This window comes from Epinephelus lanceolatus, chromosome 12 (assembly GCF_041903045.1).
Source record: "Epinephelus lanceolatus isolate andai-2023 chromosome 12, ASM4190304v1, whole genome shotgun sequence".
Lineage (NCBI taxonomy): Eukaryota > Metazoa > Chordata > Actinopteri > Perciformes > Serranidae > Epinephelus > Epinephelus lanceolatus.
This window is the reverse complement of record NC_135745.1, coordinates 1,466,295-1,487,544: the sequence shown is the minus strand read 5'-3', so window position 1 is coordinate 1,487,544 and position 21,250 is coordinate 1,466,295. Positions and strand designations below refer to the sequence as shown.

General features: G+C 45.6%; 2 protein-coding genes across 2 annotated transcripts in view; one reads left to right on the top strand and one right to left on the bottom strand.

Annotated features, from left to right (window-relative positions):
* LOC117271561 (voltage-gated inwardly rectifying potassium channel KCNH6-like) overlaps positions 1–21,250 on the bottom strand; it is a 414,055-nt gene that overhangs the window by 199,760 nt on the left and 193,045 nt on the right. The gene's annotated exons all lie outside the window — the stretch shown is intronic.
* Positions 1–21,250, top strand: part of LOC144465027 (uncharacterized) — a 38,119-nt gene that overhangs the window by 1,114 nt on the left and 15,755 nt on the right. The window lies entirely within an intron of this gene.

Genomic DNA, 21,250 nt, shown 5'->3' with positions numbered 1-21,250 from the left:
TCTTTATGCACTTTTTTTTCTTTTTTAGTGTTTTTGTGCATGTTCCTACTATGATGGTACAACTTTCGATAGGTCAACTAGAACTCAGTTTATTATATTATTCAGTGACTGTGACACTCAATAAACAACATAATGCAGGCAGATAAAAAAGGGTTAAAGCTCTTGACATGGAATGTAAGGGGAATGAATCACCCAATTAAAAAAAAAGAAGGTCATATTATTCGTTAAATCTCAGAAGTGTGATGTTGTGTTATTGCAAGAAACACACTTAATGCCTAAGGAAATCCAAAAGTTTCGTCAGGGCTGGATAAGTCATGTATTTGCCTCATGTGGTAGTAATAGAAGCAGAGGTGTTGTAATTTTAATTAATAAACAACTGCAATTTAAATGTCTTCAAGAAGTCAGTGATGAGGCTGGACGTTTTCTTCTCTTACTCTCTGAAATTCAAGGTCAAATTATAATATTAGGTAATATATATGCTCCAAACTTAAACGATCCCTCCTTTTTTGGGAAACTGGAGTCTAAATTAAATGACCTTGGACATTATCCCGTCATACTGGGGGGGGGGGGGGGGGGGGGTTTAATTTAGTTTTGGATCATATTATAGATCGAAATCCAGCCGCTACCCACATAAGTAGATCAGCCAGGGCCCTATGTTAAAGATTATACCTTTTACTCACCCCCTCATGGCACATGGTCTAGATTAGATTTTTTTCTTATTTCAAACTTCATCACTTCCTCAGTTGCATCCTCCATTATCAGAAACATATTAATTTCTGACCATGCCCCTGTATCTCTCAGCATGCTTCCCTTTAACAAATCTGCCCGTTCCTCTATATGGAGACTCAATTCTACCCTCCTACTGGATTTAGAATTCAGAGAGTCTCTAAGAGCTCAGATAAACTCCTATAAGGAAATCAGTCTGCCTTCTGCACCCTCTGCTGGTATTATATGGGAAGCGCTAAAGGCTGTCATCAGAGGTCATATCATACAATATGCTTCTTTCAAAAAAAGTCCAGCATCAACAAGCAGCTTCAGCTAGAGGAAAAAATTAACTTAGCAGAGAGGGCCTTTAAATCAAACACATCGTCCACCAATCTATGTTCTTTAACTATACTCAAATATGAGCCAAATACAATTTTAACCCATAAAGATGAATTTGTATTGTTTAGAGCTAGACAAAAATTCTTTGAAGAAGGGGACAAGGCTGGGCACATGCTGGCAAGATACATTAAACAAAAGGAAGCTCTAAGTTCTATAAGTTCTGCTTTAAGGATGCAAGGACAGGAATTAATAACTGATCCAAATAAGATAAATGAAACATTTAAAAAATATTATTCTACCCTTTATTTCTCTGAATCCGACGTAAGTAAGCAGGAAATTGTTGCTTTTTTAACTCCTCTTGGTCTCCCCACCCTGTCAGCTGACCAGGTAGCTTCCCTCGATTAGCCATTCACTATGGAGGAGATAACTGAGGCCAATCAAAATCTCCCTTCTGGTAAAGCCCCTGGTCCAGATGGCTTTACAGACGAATTTTACAAGACCTATGTAAATGAGCTTACTCCATTACTTTCTGATATGTATTATGAGGCTATAGACAGGGGCAGCCTACCTCCCTCTTTGCTTGATGCTGTTATTTCTTTAATTCTCAAAACAGACAAAGATCCTCTCGACTGTAAAAGTTACAGGCCCATCAGCTTAATTGGATGTGAGAGCAAAATCCTCACTAAAATACTCGCAGCTCGACTTCGTAAAGTGATAACCACGCTGATACACCCAGATCAAGTGGGATTTATAAAATGTGGCAGCTCGGTCGATAACTTTGTCTAATCAATATAATGTGGACTTTACGCTGCAAAGACTCTCCGGCAGCCGCCCTCTTACTAGACGCCAAAAAAGCTTTCGACAGGGTGGAGTGGCAGTTCCTGTTCTCCACCCTGGAGGCTTTTGGCTTTGGCACCAAATTTCTTGGCTGGATTCATCTTTTGTACACCCACCCTCGAGCCTCAGTCCTTACCAATGGCGTGCTCTCACAGCAATTTGAGCTTGGCAGAGGCACGAGACAAGGCTTCCTGCTAAGCCCTTTGATATTTGCGCTGGCACTGGAACCTTTAGCAGCAGCCATACCCAAAGACCCAAATTTCCCCGGTAGTCACCTATCCAAATAGGTGACTGCACTCACAAGTTAATGATGTACGCGGACGACACATTAGTCCTGGTAACAGAACCCAAACGGTCTCTTTCATCCCTATTTGCATTGATCAATGAGTTTTCCAAATTATCAGGATACAGAGTCAATTGGGCAAAATCGGAGGCACTCCCTCTAACAGGCTACTGCCCTAAAAATTTGTTCAAACCAGGCAACTTTCTATGTCCCTTTATTGGGATCAAGTACCTTGGTATAACATTCCCTCCACAACTCTCAGGTCTTATACGTATCAATATTGAACCTTTACTGGAGAAATTCAAAATTGATATTGATAGATGGACACCTCTACATCTCTCTCTGTGGGGAAAGGCTAATGTCCTCAAAATGAACTGCATATCAAAATTAAGTTATTTATTACAATCACTTCCCATTAATATACCATTGAAATACTTTAAACAATTTGACAGATTATGTAATCTATTTCTCTGGAACGGCAAACGCCCTAGATTGAATTTAACAAAGCTGCAGAGACCAGTGGATCAGGGTGGACTTGGTATCCAAAACCTTCTTTTATATTATCTAGCCTTCGGCCTCCGACATCTGGCCCATTGGTCCTTACCTCCAGAACGAGCCCCTCCCTGGTATAGCATTGAGAGACCCCTCTGTAAGCCAACTTATCCTATTCACTTTGTCACAACCAAGCCGACAGCAGATGAGCAAACTCAACCAATTATATCTCATATGCAGTGGCTTTGGAAGACAGTCGCTGATATATGTAAATTTGACTCTCATCATCATTTCTCAGCCTCTATATGGCTAAACCAGAAGCTATGTAGAGGCCACTCACCTGTTATGTGGAAAGTGTGGTTTGACAGAGGAATCAAGGTTCTAGGTGATCTCTATGAGGGGAACATTCTCAGGTCTTTTAAAAATTTAATGGATTCCTTTTCATTACCTCAGCATCAGTTCTGGCGTTATTTACAACTGAGACATTTACTTGTTCAAACATTCAGATCCCCCTCCACTCCACCCGCCAATGCAGATATTCCCACACAGATAATTAAGGTGTTTGGGTCATGTCATGAAGCATCATATTATTACTCACTGTTACTTCGTAGCTCAGACAAGTCTGCCTCTGCCCTTAAAGCAGTATGGGAGTCTGACCTGAACACATCATTTACAGGTGGAGAGTGGAACCTGATATTAAAAAACTTTGAAAAGATGTCCAGAGATCTTATAACAAGGCTTATCCAATTTAAAATCCTAAACAGAATCTACTGGACGCCATCTAAACTATACAGGGTAAATTTAAGGGTCAGCCCCAAATGCTGGAAATGTCAGGGGGGAGAGGGCATTTTAAGGCACATGCTGTGGGACTGCCCCCATATACAAGATTTCTGGGCGGGAGTTAGTTCTCATATTGAATGCATTCAGAAATGTAAAATTCCTTTCTCTCCCAGATTATTTGTGTTGGGCGATCCCTCTCTTCTCAGGGATATAGATCCCCTAAACGCAGAATGGATTCAAACAGCTCTGATGTTGGGTCGCAAATTAATTACGTGTGAATGGAAAGCCCCCAGTGCACCCTCTCTGAACTTCTGGTCTAGCACACTTGGACATTTAGCAGCACTGGAAAAGTTGTCCTTCAGACTTTTGAACAGAGTTGACTTCTTCATGCAAAAATGGAATAAATGGGAATCCTACATCAGGAGCTCTGAAGGGACATCCTAACTTCCATCTAGTTCCTTGCGTACCATTGTACAGTTAGGAAAAAAATTGTAATGTAAAAATCTTGTGTATGCTTGTATTCTTTTTCTTTTTTCAGTTTTTTTCTTGTCTTTTTTTTCTCTTGTTTTTCTTGTTTGTTTTTTTTTCTTTAATTTTCTTTTTCTTTTTTTTCTTTTTTCTTTTTTCTTTTATTTTTTTTTCTCTCTCTCTGTTTTTTTGGTGTCTTTTTTTGTAACCTGTACTGACTGCCATCGGACTCTATTTGCCATTGCCATACCCACCAAACTCTATTTAAATTAACAGTAACTTGAAAAACACCTTGAAAAACCTGTAAAACACACTTTATTCAAGTCAACAGAAACAAAATATTACTCACAAAAGCTGTCTTGGTTCATCTTTCCACTGTTCCAACCATCACCAACTCTGCTTTGATTAACAAACCTTTAATTCACCCAGTTAGATGTGAAAATATGCTAGCTTTATCCATGCTTAAAGCATGCATGTATGTGTCCCCTTACAAAAAAAACAATAGCATTACTATTAAATTATTATTTATTATTTCTATTATTTATTATTCTTTTTTTTAACACGTTATAGAAAACTACTAGTGTAATATTATAGAGTTGTAAGTCTGCTACTGACTGTCATTACATGTGCATTTTTGATTTCCTTTCACTGGAAACAAGAGGAAATTGACCACAACACCACCACTCACCATCACAACTAACAACTAAAGTGGAAGCTGTTGAGGAAGCAGGGTGAGTTATCCCCTGCCTTGCAAACAATTTACAAATCTTAACTTTTGACAGCAAAAATAGGGTTGACATAGAAAAAGGGTGAATATAATTGTATTCTTCATTAGTACACTAAATTACCGCTTTACTTATTTGTAGTAAGTAAGTAAACTGTAATCCATCTTAGAATGAACTTACATTAATGTGTACTTTTCCTAAGTATACTTAGAAAAAACTTTTAATGGCGTAATATTAAAGTACACTTTAACACACACAGCTTACTATATCTAAACTGAAAATATGTATAGCTACTTATGTAAAATTATCATCACTGAAATAGTGGAATCTCGGTAAGTTAATATACCAAGTTAATGTACCATAAAACGGCATGCATTTGTTCATCTATGCTACATGGGTTACAGACTGGTTGCTAAGATAACAGATTTGCTTCATACTAACTGTGAAAACAACAATTTTAGTAATGTACATAATGTACTGTAAGTGAACAATATTTACATTTAACAAAAACAATAGATTTATGGGATATCAGAAAAAAAAAAACTTAGGGATATGGCCCTCGATAGCTTCAGTGTATAAAAGAAAATGTCCTCCCACAGAGCACAGAAAAAGTGAGTAACCTGTGGCACTGGCCTTGTGTTCCTCTACTAAAACTAATGGGAAATTTAACTCAAGACTAAAACCACACTGACGGATATGAAATACATGAATTAATTTCTTAGAACATGGCATACCTAGGCCATGGCAGTAATACTATCACAAACACTATAGTGATAGTATAGTGATTCTGTGCATTCACTATAACATCATCATAGTATATAGGACTGTTCTATAGTGCATTCAGAAACAAGTACTGAAACACAATATTAATACTGTTTAAAAATAATATAGAAAAGGTACTGAAACACAAAAAACACCATGGTAATAGTATTGTGTTGCCTTGAAGGCAGATTCACATGCACTTTTATTTGTTTGCAATTTAGTTTTGTTTCTTAAATAAGAACTAGATTATTTCTTGACTGTTTAATGTTTAAGTTGTAAAATGCAGCATTTTCTTTATTAAATTAGTGTTTCATTTCTTGAAACAGTGACATCACATCCTGTTAGGTAATTTCCTTTTCCGCTACTTCCTGTTTACCTGGTCCTGCCATGAGAAACATGTGCTGCATACCCCTGGAGCAATCCATCTTCATCCACTTGCAAACATCATAGAGGCAATGCCGTAAGTTGATTTTATGATTTTAGGAATGTTAAAAAGTATATATTAGATGCTATTTGTTAAAAATGGACATTTGGTAAGTTAGTTAAAATCACATTTATTTATATTCATGTGCAATGCAATGTTAGTTAAAAACAGATGCATTATACTTTTGTATTTTTTTATTAACATTTTTCACTGTTGTCATTGAAGAAGCCTGTCAGTAAATGGTCAAACTTATTGCAGACTCTGTCTTCATTGGCATTGGTTTACCTTGGTGTTCAGTCAGAGTTCCATACACCCTGCACGAGAACACTACAACTATCACAAAGATAATAGTAATTTTATACAATTACCATAACATCATCATATTGTTACAATAGAAATGTTTTAGAGTGTGTTCAAAAACAATTAGAAACACGACTTGTTATACTGTATTAATACTGTTTAAAATATTAGGTATAAGTAATTTTACTACTGAAATACTACAGGCCTACTATAGCTAATAAAATAGCACCACAGGAAAAAACTATGGCAAAACATTATCACCCTGACCTTGTCACATATTGACATTTTTGTCATGGACTTTGAACGTCCACATACAACTTGCAAGGTACCCTGGGTGCATTGGTTGTTAATGTTCTGGGACACCATGTCAAGTTCTGCCTGTTACATGCATTGTCTTCCTTCAAGATACACTTCCGTTTTCACAGGAAATTTAGGTCAAAGCAAATTGATGTTGTTGTTTTTTCCTTAAACAACGAACACACATGGTTTGGTTTAGGCAACAAAAACAAATGGTTAGGTTTAGGCAACAAGAGCCTGTGGTTAGGATTTGGCAACAAAAATCACGTGGTTAGGTTTAGTATATTACATTGCAGTCTATTCCCTCACTGTTGGCTGCAGCACTCTCACTCAATACTACACCAACACTCCAAAAACGGTTGTCACTATTTGTCATTTGGACACAGAAATATGGAATATGGTTTAAAAATACTAAAGTTGGGGTGTTAGTAGCGTAGTGGATAGTGCCAGCGCCCCATGTACAGAGGTGATGCCTCGCTGCAGCGGTCGCAGGTTCGATTCTGGCTTGCAACCCTTTCCTGCATGTCATCCCCCACTCTCTCTCTCCCCATTTCACACTGTCCTGTCAATTAAAGGCAAAAAGCCCAAAAAATAATCTTAAAAATATATATATATATTATTTATATTTACCCTTTAGATTTTTAGGGCATGTGAGAATAGATTTATTAGAGGAAAGCAATTTTGAGAGCAGACAACAAAATTAATTAATTATGATCAATATTTTCAGTGCCTCCAGCTTTGAGAGTACATCAGGGTTTCCTCAGCTCAGTGTCTTTAAAGTGCCATTATAGATGTTCTTCAGTTCGGCTTTTGATAATGTTGATCAGTCTATTTATTAAACTGTCTTAAAGAACTGGTTGGCATCCAGGGCACTGCCCTCATGTGGTTTGCCTCCTATCTAACTGACAGGACTCTGTTAACACTGGCACCCTCTCATCCTCTACTGCCCCCGTTATTTATGGTGTTTCCTAGGGCCCATTTTATTTGCTCTGTATATGCTTCCTTTGGGCTCTGTCTTCCACAGTCCCAATGTCTCCTTTTCCAGGGGATTCCAACTCCATCACATCCCTCCTAAATTGCCTCCAGGATGTGAAATGCAGGATGTGAAATTACTGTCAGTTAAATGATTGATGACTTAAGTTCTTGTTTTTGGTCCCCCCCCAACACCACAGCAAGCACATTGACATTGAACCTTCACGTCCATGCCAGGGGCGGGGCTAGGGGGAGGCTACTTGGGCTCAAGCCCCGGATGTTTTCTGAAAAGCCTTGAATGTTAATTTTACATTTAAAAAAAAAAAAAAAAAAAAAAAAAAAAAAGTTTCTTGAGTAACGTGCAGTACTGTAGTCCAACAGAGAGGCAGCAGCTGCAGGAAAGTAGCCTGCATATTGCGTAGCCTGCCTGGGCCTGCCCTGAAGAAGTGTTTCCTTGTTTATTCTCCAGGGTAACATTTTTTTTCATGATCGTGGGTGAAAGCAGAGCACTTCCGATTGTCAGTGAACGGCCAGTGGTCACGGCAAGTACCCGGATGCTGAATAAGATGAAGAAAGATGAAAGACAGACAAAAGAATAAAGACTAAAGAAGAACGTGGATATTCGGAAGTTTTTTAATTCAAAGCCGGCGCCACAAGCTGTTTCAGGTTACTCGTACTCATACTCGTAGTCGTCGTCCTCCGCTTATCCGGGTCCAGGTCGCGGGGGCAGCAGCCTCAGCAAAGAAGCCCAGACAGTCCTCTCCCCAGCCACTTCCGTCAGCTCTTCTGCGGGAACCCCGAGGCGTTCCCAGGCCAGCCGGGTGATGTAGTCCCTCCAGCGTGTTCTGGGGTGGCCCCGAGGTCTCCTCCCGGTTGGACATGCCCGAAACACCTCCCAAGGGAGGCGTCCCGAAGGCATCCTTACCAGATGCCCAAACCACCTCAACTGGCTCCTCTCGATGTGGAGAAGCAGCGGCTCTACTCCGAGTCCCTCCCAGATGTCTGAGCTCCTCACCCTATCCCTAAGGCTGAGCCCAGCCATCCTGCGGAGGAAACTCATTTTGGCTGCTTGTACTCGCGATCTCATTCTTTCGGTCACTACCCAGAGCTCGTGACCATAGGTGAGGGTTGGAACGTAGATCGACCGGTAAATCGAGAGCTTCGCTTTCTGGCTAAGTTCCCTCTTCACCACAATAGACTGGTTAAGCGCCTGCATCACTGCTGACGCCGCCCCAATCCGCCTGTCAGTCTCCCGCTCCATCCTACCATCACTCGTGAACAAGATCCCGAGATACAGTACAGGCCAAAAGTTTGGACACACCTTCTCATTCAATGCGTTTTCTTTATTTTCATGACTATTTACATTGTAGATTCTCACTGAAGGCATCAAAACTATGAATGAACACATGTGGAGTTATGTACTTAACAAAAAAAGGTGAAATAACTGAAAACATGTTTTATATTCTAGTTTCTTCAAAATAGCCACCCTTTGCTCTGATTACTGCTTTGCACACTCTTGGCATTCTCTCCATGAGCTTCAAGAGGTAGTCACCTGAAATGGTTTCCACTTCACAGGTGTGCCTTATCAGGGTTAATTAGTGGGATTTCTTGCTTTATCAATGGGGTTGGGACCATCAGTCGTGTTGTGCAGAAGTCAGGTTAATACACAGCCGACAGCCCTATTGGACAACTGTTAAAATTCATATTATGGCAAGAACCAATCAGCTAACTAAAGAAAAACCAGTGGCCATCATTACTTTAAGAAATGAAGGTCAGTCAGTCCGGAAAATTGCAAAAACTTTAAATGTGTCCCCAAGTGGAGTCGCAAAAACCATCAAGCGCTACAACGAAACTGGCACACATGAGGACCTACCCAGGAAAGGAAGACCAAGAGTCACCTCTGCTTCTGAGGATAAGTTCATCCGAGTCACCAGCCTCAGAAATGGCAAGTTAACAGCAGCTCAGATCAGAGACCAGATGAATGCCACACAGAGTTCTAGCAGCAGACCCATCTCTAGAACAACTGTTAAGAGGAGACTGCGCGAATCAGGCCTTCATGGTCAAATAGCTGCTAGGAAACCACTGCTAAGGAGAGGCAACAAGCAGAAGAGATTTGTTTGGGCCAAGAAACACAAGGAATGGACATTAGACCAGTGGAAATCTGTGCTTTGGTCTAATGAGTCCAAATTTGAGATCTTTGGTTCCAACTGCCGTGTCTTTGTGAGACGCAGAAAAGGTGAACGGATGGATTCCACATGCCTGGTTCCCACTGTGAAGCATGGAGGAGGAGGTGTGATGGTGTGGGGGTGTTTTGCTGGTGACACTGTTGGGGATTTATTCAAAATTGAAGGCACACTGAACCAGCATGGCTACCACAGCATCCTGCAGCGACATGCCATCCCATCCGGTTTGCGTTTAGTTGGACGATCATTTATTTTTCAACAGGACAATGACCCCAAACACACCTCCAGGCTGTGTAAGGGCTATTTGACCAAGAAGGAGAGTGATGGAGTGCTGCGGCAGATGACCTGGCCTCCACAGTCACCGGACCTGAACCCAATCGAGATGGTTTGGGGTGAGCTGGACCGCAGAGTGAAGGCAAAGGGGCCAACAAGTGCTAAACACCTCTGGGAACTCCTTCAAGACTGTTGGAAAACCATTTCAGGTGACTACCTCTTGAAGCTCATGGAGAGAATGCCAAGAGTGTGCAAAGCAGTAATCAGAGCAAAGGGTGGCTATTTTGAAGAAACTAGAATATAAAACATGTTTTCAGTTATTTCACCTTTTTTTGTTAAGTACATAACTCCACGTGTTCATTCATAGTTTTGATGCCTTCAGTGAGAATCTACAATGTAAATAGTCATGAAAATAAAGAAAACACATTGAATGAGAAGGTGTGTCCAAACTTTTGGCCTGTACTGTACTTAAACTCCTCCACCTGAGGCAGGACCTCCCCCCTGACCCGGAGTGGGCAATCCACCCTTTTCCGGCTGAGGACCATGGCCTCAGACTTGGAGGTGCTGATTCTCATCCCAGCTGCTTCACACTTGGCTGCAAACCGCCCCAGCGAGAGCTGGAGGTCACTGTTCGATGGAGCTAGGAGGACCACGTCATTTGCAAAAAGCAGGGACAAGATCCTCCCGTCACCGAACCTGACACCCTCCACCACTCGGCTGCGCCTAGAAATTCTGTCCATAAAAGTTATGAACAGAACCAGTGACAAAGGGCAGCCCTGGCGGAGTCCAACCCTCACCGAGAACAGCTCCGACTTACTGCCAGCCACGCGAACCAGACTCATGCTCCTTCGGTACAGGGACTGGATGGCCCTTAGCAAGAGACCACCAACCCCATACTCCCGGAGCACCCCCCACAGGATGCCCCTGGGGACACAGTCATAAGCCTTCTCCAAATCCACAAAACACATGTGGACTGGTTGGGCAAACTCCCATGCCCCCTCCAGCACCCTGGCGAGGGTAAAGAGCTGGTCCAGGGTTCCGTGTCCGGGACGAAAACCACATTGCTCCTCCTCAATCCGAGGTTCAACTATCGACTGGACCCTCTTCTCCAGCACCCTGGAGTAGACCTTACCGGGTAGGCTGAGGAGTGTGATCCCCCTGTAGTTGGAACACACCCTCTGGTCCCCTTTCTTGAAAATGGGGACCACCACCCCGGTCTGCCACTCCAGAGGCACTGCACACGATGTCCACGCAATGTTGCAGAGGCGTGTCAGCCAGGACAGCCCTACAACATCCAGAGCCTTGAGATATCCAGGACGAATCTCATCCACCCCCGGGGCTCCGCCGCCTCGAAGTTGTTTCACTACCTCAGCAACTTCTGCCCCAGAAATTGGATGACCCGCCCACGAGACCCCCGTCTCTGTTTCCTCACTGGAATACGTGTTGGTGGGATTGAGGAGCTCCTCAAAGTATTCCTTCCACCGCCCGACAATGTCCCCAGTTGACGTCAGCAGCTCCCCGCCCCCACTGTAAACAGTGTGAGCAAGTTGCCGCCTTCCCCCCCGAGGCGCCGGACGGTTTGCCAGAACCTCTTTGGAGCCGATCGATAATCTTCCTCCATGGCCTCACCGAACTCCTCCCACGCCCGAGTTTTTGCCTCAACGACTGCCGCTGCTGCGCTCCGCTTGGCCCGCCGGTACCCGTCAGCTGCTTCCGGAGACCCACAGACCAACTATGCCCTGTAGGCCTCCTTCTTCAGTCTGACGGCTCCCATCACCTCTGGTGTCCACCAGCGGGTTTGGGGATTACTGCCGCAACTGGCCCCAGCGGCCTTGCGGCCACAGCTCGCAACTGCCACCTCGGCAATGGCAGAGCGGAACAAGGCCCATTTGGACTCAATGTCACCCTCTGCCCTCGGGACACGGTCGAAGCTCTCCCGGAGGTGGGAGTTGAAGATCATCTGGACAGGTTCTTCCGCCAGGCGTTCCCAGCAGACCCTCACTGTTCGTTTGGGCCTGCCAGGTCTGTGCGGCGTCTTCCCCCACCATCTGATCCAACTCACCACCAGGTGGTGATCAGTTGACAGCTCTGCTCCTCTCTTCACCCGAGTGTCCAGAACGTACTTCCGCAGGTCAAATGATACGACTACAAAGTCGATCATTGACCTGCGACCTAGGCTGTCCTGGTGCCACATGCACCGATGGACATCCTTATGTTTGAACATGGTGTTAGTTATGGCCAAACTGCGACCCACACAGAAGTCCAATAACTGAACACCACTCGGGTTCAGATCGGGCAGGCTGTTCCTCCCAATCACACCCCTCCAGGTCCCGCTGTCATTGCCCACATGAGCGTTGAAGTCCCCCAGCAGAACAGAACAGCCCCCGGTCGGGGCACAATCCAGCACCCGTCCCAGGGACTCCAAAAGGGGGGGTACTCTGAACTGTTGTTCGGTGCATAAGCACAGACAGCAGTCAGGACCCGTTCCCTGACTCGAAGGCGCAGGGAAGCAACCCTTTCATCTACCGGGGTAAACCCCAACGTACAGGCAGAGAGTCTGGGGGCTATCAGAAAGCCCACCCCGGCCCTCCGCCTCTCACCCAGAGCAACTCCAGTGAAGGAGAGAGTCCAACCCCTCTCAAGGACTAGGGTTCCAGAGCCGGAACTATGTGTCGAGGTGAGGTCGACTATATCTAGCCGGTAGCGCTCAACCTCTTCCACAAGCTCCGGCTCCTTCCCCGCCAGAGAGGTGACATTCCATGTCCCAAGAGCCAACTTCTGTAACTGAGGATCGGACCGCCAAGGCCCCTGCCTTGGTCTGCTGCCCAATCCACACTGCACCGAACCCTTCTGGATCCCTCTGCGGGTGGTGGGCCTGCAGGGGGACGAGCCCATGTAGCCGGTTCGGGCTACATGGACCCCACGGGCGAAGGCCCGACCACCAGGCGCTCGCCCACGGGCCCCAACCCCAGGCCTGGCTCCAGGGCGGGGCCCCAGTAACCCTCTGGGCTGGGTACACGTGTCCTTGTTTGTATCCATCATGAAGGGTCTTTTGAACCGTTCTTCGTCTGACCCTTCGCCCAGAACCAATCTGCCATGGGAAACCCTACCAGGGGCAAAATGCCCCCGACAGCATAGCTCCTAGGGTCATTAGAGCACTCAAACTCCTCCACCACGATAAGGTGACGGTTCTCGGTTCAGGTTAGTGAATCTTATTTGAAAGGTGACTGATGACATTACTTTGCTGGTTTGCTAACGTTAGCTGGCTATACTTTATGATGAAAATGAAAGATTGCAAGGTAATGTTAATATTACGTTACATTGTAAGAAACAAGCCAGGATAATAATTATAAAAATAAAGTTGATGTTATTTGATATCTGCACTCCGGCTGACTGAGTAATAAGTGAAAAAGTGGTGTAACGTTAATGTTACAGCTAGTAAACATGGAATCTAAGTAACCACACTAACTATGCCCTTGTTAGTATGTATCCACCTTATTTTCAAACACAGAAGTAAATAGTGATCAACTTCCATGTTTTTGTGCGTGACTTCCGGTCAGCCACTTTTCCTCATGCCTTCCCTTACTGGAGCTAACAGTGCAAGCTAATTTTTTTCAGTTTTCAATTGTTTATGTTAGTCAATCAGTTGGTTAGTTAGTTAGTTTGCGTCCCAGTGTCAGAAGTAACTACAGAAAACTCTGTCAAGCACTGAAAGAAGAATTTTCTGCCACTGCTGACTGGATTGATTCTATGGTTGCAGCCCTCCAAATTAAACATTCACGTCGTGAGAATCCTAGGGAATATTACAGCCTTTTCAGACACACATACTTTCAGGGCAAGAATGCGCCAGGCTTAGATGAGAACCCAAGCTTCAAGTCCTTGTCCTTGCGTAACCTGCATCCTTGTGTACGCACTCACGTTGTACTCATGACATGTAATAGTATCCCATCCATGCATGAGCTCAGGAAGTTGACACAGGTAGCTTGGGAAACTGCTGTCCCTTCCAAAACCACAGGGACACTAACCGAAACCATCAGTTCAAATCCTGCAGTGTCACACCGGTCTTCTGCCCCAAAACACCACCCTCACAACAGCTCAAGGGGGGGTGTGAAAAGACCACAGGGAGACAAGAAGCGTAACCACTATGTCCCCCAACTGCGTCGAGTTGGCCATTCACAGAACAGAAGCTGTAGAAGGCCATACTCAGAGATTTTGGCCCAGAACTGTGACCTACCAAGTGACCAGTCAGATGATGAGCACAGCATCTCTGACATGTCTGACCACAGTTCAGACGACAGTCAAAATCTTTCAGATAGTGACAGCGCCTCTGATTGCCTCTCTGCCTCTAGCTACCAGGAGCGTTACAGCCCTGAGCCACCAGCTAAGCACAGGCACTCCAGAGCGCATCCCTTGTTTAGTCCACCCCTGTACTGATAGTAAGACAGATGCTAATCCACAGTACCTTGTTTCTTGCAGTTAGGCAGACTTGAGTTGCCAGCAACAGCAGCAATCTCAGTAGTTCTAAACAGTAATAGCCAGACACCCTGCTATTAGTTTAGGTAGCCTAATTTCTGATTGGACTGAGACACCACTGTCCAACTTTGCAGGTACACTTGGATTATTTTTGTAAATTCTTGTCAGTTACACCCCTAGTTTCAAAACACTAGGTTAGGACATCACATTATGACTTCACACACACAGTCATACACATGCCCTTATCATTGTAGGTGACACCCTTTCTCCATCTCACCTAACACCTTTATATAACTAACATTCCTTTTCTCACTAACACCTTCTGAGAAACTCAAGTTAGTTATTTTACACCATGACAGTGTTATTGTTGTGTATCTGGAGTTGTTCTGTAACCTGAAGGTTTTGTTTTGTACTTAGAGACTATTCTTGCTTAGCCGAGATAGATAGTACCAACAAATGCCCAGTTGGTTAACAAACTGCCCAGATGTTACAATGTGAATGGACTGACAAATGAACTTTTTCAACTGTGGACTGAAGATGTGTTTGCCCTCAGGATCACACATCAAGTGCAATCCTCTGACCAAAGGGGGGATGTTGGGATTCACAGGACCACAGATGATTTTTCATTTCGTAAAATCATAACTGGAGATTTAAAAGCTTTTTCCTCTGCATGCTCTTTGTCTTCAAACAAAGAGAGCTAAGTGGCACCCATCTCCACAGGAGGTCTCACCTCACACCTCAGTGAGACTCAAGTCCCAAAACTTGACTGGACAAGACCTTTTACAGTGACACGTGACTGTGTGATGTCACAGGCATCTGTACAAGGTCTGCTCCCTCCGAGCCTTCTCTCTCTTCTTGCTCCAGCTGTTGAACAGCTAACATCTCTCTCCAGTTGGGCCTGGAACAGTCCAGAGGCCTAGCCGAGTGACTCTTTCCTCCATCCATTCAAGGATCGGTAATGTAACAACTGGGCATAGCTTATCACAGCTTTACAGGCTAAGCAAGACTGTTTAACTTGTTGTACGTGATTTGATGCTGTTTACTGAGTTATTGTTGTGATAGATTGCAGTTAGGTCATTGATTAGTTGGCTTCGCCACAGCTAAGTGTTTAGTTTGCTAATACTGTTCACAAACAGATTCTTGCATGCAACTAAACAATCTCTGCATTAATTCAGACTGTTTGCAACACGTCACATTGACATAGACTCATTAACAAATAGGCTTTCAACAGAGCTACATCCAAACAGGCATTTCAAAGTTCCCGCTTCTTTTCCTTTGTCTTTGTCCTGACCACACGGTCAGACAGAGACCTCCCTCGACCGGAAGCCAGCCTTGATTCGGCCATTTTGGTAGTTTGCTGTTGTCAGCCATTTTGTTTTGTAGGCCAAACGGCTACTTGATCACCACACCCGCCTTTGTCTTTCTCTTTTCTCTCTCTCTCTCACACACACACACACACACACACACACACACACACACACACATATACACACCAAGCGTGTATATAGTTAGTTAGAATTTGTGTGTTTTGGTTTGCTTTGTTAATTTGTGAATAAATATAATTCTTTGGAATCATGCCTGCTGTCTGTTTAATGTTGTGCAAGGGTGAATGAAAAGTCAACCTCTGCTGCGTGAAGAACTCCCAAATCCTTCAGGCATTACCGTTAATTTTGGTTGTTGTCATTAATTTAATTATTAATCAAACTCCAAATTAATAGTTTAGCCTATTTTATGAGACTGATATCTTTAACTGGCTATCATTTTTCCCTTTATGGGAATGGTGCCCCACGAGGTGATTTAATGTTAATTAAGTCACATTATTTAACATAATTATTAATAATAATTAATTATTTCCGATAGCCAATTTAACCCCAAAATATTTGGTGCCACTGTGTGAGGTAAATATATGTTGATTCCCAACATCTGCGCTTATGCGCTGAACAGCAGTTCAGAGTACCCGCCCTTTTTGGAGTCCCTGGGACGGGTGCTGGATAGTGCCCCGTACTCCATTGTTCTGCTGGGGGACTTCAACGCTCACGTGGGCAATGACAGCAGGACCTGGAGGGGCGCGATTGGGAGGAACGACCTGCCCGATCTGAACCCGAGTGGTGTTCAGTTATTGGACTTCTTTGCGGGTCGCAGTTTGGCCATAACTAACACCATGTTCGAACATAAGGATATCCATCGGTGCACGTGGCACTCTAGGTCGCAGGTCAAATGATTGACTTTGTAGTCGTATCATTTGACCTGCGGCCATATGTTCTGGACACTCAGGTGAAGAGAGGAGCAGAGCTGTCAACTGATCACCACCTGGTGGTGAGTAGGATCAGATAACGGGAGGACGCCGCACAGACCTAGCAGGCCCGAACGAGCAGTGAGGGTCTGCTGGGAATGCCTGGCGGAAGAACCGGTCAAGATGATCTTCAACTCCCACCTCCGGGAGAGCTTCGACCACGTACCGAGGGCAGAGGGGGACATTAAGTCTGAATGGGCCTTGTTCCGCTCTGCTATTGTTGAGGTGGTGGTTGCGAGCTGTGGCTGCAAGGCCGCTGGGGCCAGTCGCGGCGGTAATCCCCAAACCCGCTGGTGGACACCAGAGGTGAGGGGAGCCGTCAGACTGAAGAAGGAGGCCTACAGGGCATGGTTGGCCTGTGGGTCTCCGGAAGCAGCTGGCGGGTACCGGCGGGGAAGGAGTTTGGTGAGGCCATGGAGAAAGACTATCATTCGGCTCCAAAGAAGTTCTAGCACACCGTGCTGCCTCAGGGCGGCAACTTGCTCACACTGTTTACAGTGGGGGCAGGGAGCTGCTGACATCAACTGGGGACATTGTCGGGCGGTGATAGGAATACTTTGAGGAGCTCCTCAATCCCATCAACACATATTCCAGTGAGGAAACAGAGCTGGGGGTCTTGGGGGTGGGTCGTCCAATTTCTGGGGCAGAAGTCGCAGAGGTAGTGAAGCAACTTCACGGCGGCGGAGCCCCGGGGGTGGATGAGATTCGCCCTGGATATCTCAAGGCTCTGGATGTTGTAGGGCTGTCCTGGCTGACAGCCTCTGCAACATTGCATGGACATCGAGGGCAGTGCCTCTGGAGTGGCAGACCGGGGTGGTGGTCCCCATCTTCAAGAAAGGGGATCAGAGGGTGTGTTCCAATTACAGGGGGATCACACTCCTCAGCCTACCCGGTAAGGTGTAGACCGTACTCTGGAGTAGTCCAGGGTGCTGGAGAAGAGGGTCCGGTCGATAGTTGAACCTCAGATTGAGGAGGAGCAATGTGGTTTTCGTCCCGGACGCGGAACCGTGGAGCAGCTCTTTACCCTCGCCAGGGTGCTGGAGGGGGTGTGGGAGTTCGCCCAACCAGTCCACATGTGTTTTGTGGATTTGGAGAAGGCTTATGACTGTGTCCCCAGGGGCATCCTGTGGGGGGTGCTCCAGGAGTATGGGGTTGGTGGCCCCTTGCTAAGGGCCATCCAGTCCCTGTACCGAAGGACCGCAAGTCTGGTTCGCGTGGCCAGCAGTAAGTTGGACCTGTTCCCGGTGAGAGTTGGACTCCGCCAGGGCTGCCCTTTGTCACCGGTTCTGAATTTCTAGGCGCAGCCGAGTGATGGAGTGTGTCAGGTTCGGTGACAGGAGGATGTCGTCTCTGCTTTATGCAAATGACGTGGTCCTCCTAGCCCCATCGAACAGTGACCTCCGGCTCTTGCTGGGACGGTTCGCAGCTGAGTGTGAAGCAGCTGGGATGAGAATCAGCACCTCCAAGTCCTTGGCCATGGTCCTCAGCCGGAAAAGGGTGGACTGCCCACGCCAGATTGGGGGGTAGGTCCTGCCTCAGGTGGAGGAGTTTAAGTATCTCGGAATCTTGTTCACGAGTGATGGTAGGATGAAGTGGAAGATTGACAGGTGGATTGGGGCGGCGTCAGCAGTGATGGAGGCGCTTAACCGGTCCGTTGTGGTAAAGAGGGAGCTTAGCCAGAAAGCAAAACTCTCGATTTACCGGTCGATCTACGTTCCAACCCTCACCTATGGTCACGAGCTCTGGGTAGTGACCGAAAGAACAAGATTGCAAGTACAAGCGGCCAAAATGAGTTTCCTCCGCAGGATGGCTGGGCTCAGCCTTAGAGATAGGGTGAGGAGCTCAGACATCCGGGAGGGACTCGGAGTAGAGCCGCTGCTCCTCCACATCGAGAGGAGCCAGTTGAGGTGGTTCAGGCATCTGGTAAGGATGCCTTCCGGATGCCTCCCTTGGGAGGTGTTGCGGGCATGTCCAACCGGAAGGAGACCTCGGGCCGCCCCAGGACACGCTGGAGGGATTACATCACCCGGCTGGCCTGGGAACGCTTTGAGGTTCCCTCGGAAGAGCTGACAGAAGTGGCTGGGGAGAGGAGTGTCTGGGCTTCTTTGCTGAGGCTGCTGACCCCGCGACCCGCACCGGGATAAGGGTTCATTTATGCTCAACATTAAATACAGATCCCGATATGGACGGAGCCTTCTGTCCGTGCTCTGTGTTCATTTCATCCGTATTTCTGCACGTTTCCATAAAGCTTACGGATATGGGCCAAACGGAGCAGTACCACCGGGAACCGTGGGGGCAGTGTAGCTGTCACTACCCAATACGTAGCTCTAGTGAGACATGAAGAAGAAATAACAATTCAGTTTCTCTCATCGGCAGTACTAGAATAAAGAATTCTCCGTCCTCCAGTCGCGATGTATTTAACGGCCTCACCGACCACCGCCTCCTACAACGCTGTCTATGTTTTTGTCTTTTATGCAAGAGGTACATTATCAATATCTCCTCCACAGTCGCCATGTTTGTTTTTGAGTTTGTTGTTGTCATAAACTTTTGACGCTGGGCTGCCTCTTGGTGGATTGGTTAACATCCATGCCAACGTAAAGGGTGCATGGAAGTATGTGGGCAGCGTTTGTTCCATGATGAGTAATGGTCAACCAGCTTGCTAGTTGCACTGCTGCTCGTGCTCACACAGTGAGCACGAGCAGCATGAATATATTCATCATGTCTCCTTTTACTTCCGGATCACTTGAAGGAATGTGACCGAGATCCTCCGGTCACTTAGGCCATTCAGCTTCTTCCTTAGGAAGTCAGGGCCATTCAATCATCTGGTGGAATTTAGAAATGCTTCAATGTGCAATCCACACGAGGCAGCATCCGCTGGATTCTCCTTGGAACTTACATGTCTCCACTGATGTCTTTGAGACAGGTTATGAATCACTGCAATCCTGTTTGCAACATAAGTATGGAATCATGTTGTCTGGTTGTGAATATATTTTAGTACCGAAATACTGTCAGTCCAGAAAGCAGGGTTCTCCAGATTCATCTGTAATTCCTTCTGTAACATCCTATCGACTTTCACAGCCAGCGTTGCAGCTGCAAGCTCGAGCCTAGGGATGGTGATCTATTTTAGTGGGGTTACTCTGGATTTTCCCAGTACAAAGGCAACATGGACATCTCCCATGTAATTTGTGAGCCTGATGAAGCTTAAGCTCCCAAACCCTACTTGCTCGCATCACAGAGGTGATGCAGCTCGGCATTCTTTACCTGTCCAAAGTTGTCAGGCTTAATGCATCGGCCCACTTCAAATCTGCTGAGCTGTTCTAGCTCCGTCAACCATTTCTGCCATGGCTTTGATAGCTAATCTGGGATAACTTCATCCCATCCACATTTTTTAATGCAAAGCCTCTGCAGGATTTGCTTGGCTTTGAGGATGAAGGGAGAAAGGAAACCCAGGGGGTCATAGATGGAGCTGACGATGGATAGAATGGCTTGCCTTGTAGGAGCTCTGTTCTTGATGGAAACCGTGAAGGTAAAAGTGTCCCTTTGGATGTTCCATTGGATGCAGAGGGCTCTTTCCAGAGGTGGTTTCTCTTGGTCCAGGTCAAGATGATGCACCAGTGTGGCACTTCCTGGCTGTTGCTTACCCATTTGGTTAGAGTAAAGCCTCCTTGGAAGCATGCTTCTCTCAGGTCTTTTATCAGTTTGATTGCTTGCCTTGTGGAAGCCACAGACATGAGACAGTCATCCACGTAGAAGCCATGCTTGATTGTATTGTGTACGTCTGTGCTGTACTTGTTCGAGTTGTCATTTTCTGTTTGCTTCAAAGCAAAGTTGGCAATGCTTGGAGATGAGACGGATCCAAAGAGATGACCTTTCATCCAGTAGGCTTCTAATGGTTTGCTGGTGTCACCTCCTGGCCACCAGAGAAACCTTTGAAAGTCTCGGTGATCTTCATGTACTTGTACTTGGTAGTACATCACTTCAATGTTTGCCATTATTGCTGTCCGTTCCCGACAGTACCTAAGCAGGACACCAAGAAGTGAGTTTGCCAGATCAGGACCTTGGAGAAGTTCTGCATTAAGCGACTGGCCCTTATACAACGCAGAACAATTGAACACAACTCTGAGTTTGTTCTTTTTTCTGTGATAGACCCCATGATGAGGTATGTGCCATACATGGCCATCGTTCCTGCGGAGCTGCTCTTGTGGCACCCTTTCTGCATAGCCTTTAGTGATGACGTTACCCATAAAGGTTTTGTACACTTCAGCAAAAGCAGAATCCCTTTTGAATCTCCTGGCAAGGTTTACTGTGCATTGTACTGCCATCTCATGGTTGTTGGGCATGACTACATCGTTGTCCAGAAAGGGCAGTGGTAAGTTGTTGTGGTGGTGTTTTAGAATGACAGAACTTTCACCGACCTTGTTCCAGTTTCCTCTGTAGCAGAACAAGAGCTGAGTGGGCCACTCCTGGTTGAGTCTGGTTGAGTCTTGACTGCATATGGTCCATTCCCTTGGCTGTTAATTACCTGCCAGGGTTCCATAGCTTTAGGAACATTCATTCCTATCAACATTTCAATGTCATTGTTAATCTCATTGAGCTGGATTCCACTGAGGTAAGGCCATTTCTTCAGGTTGGACTGAGTAAGTA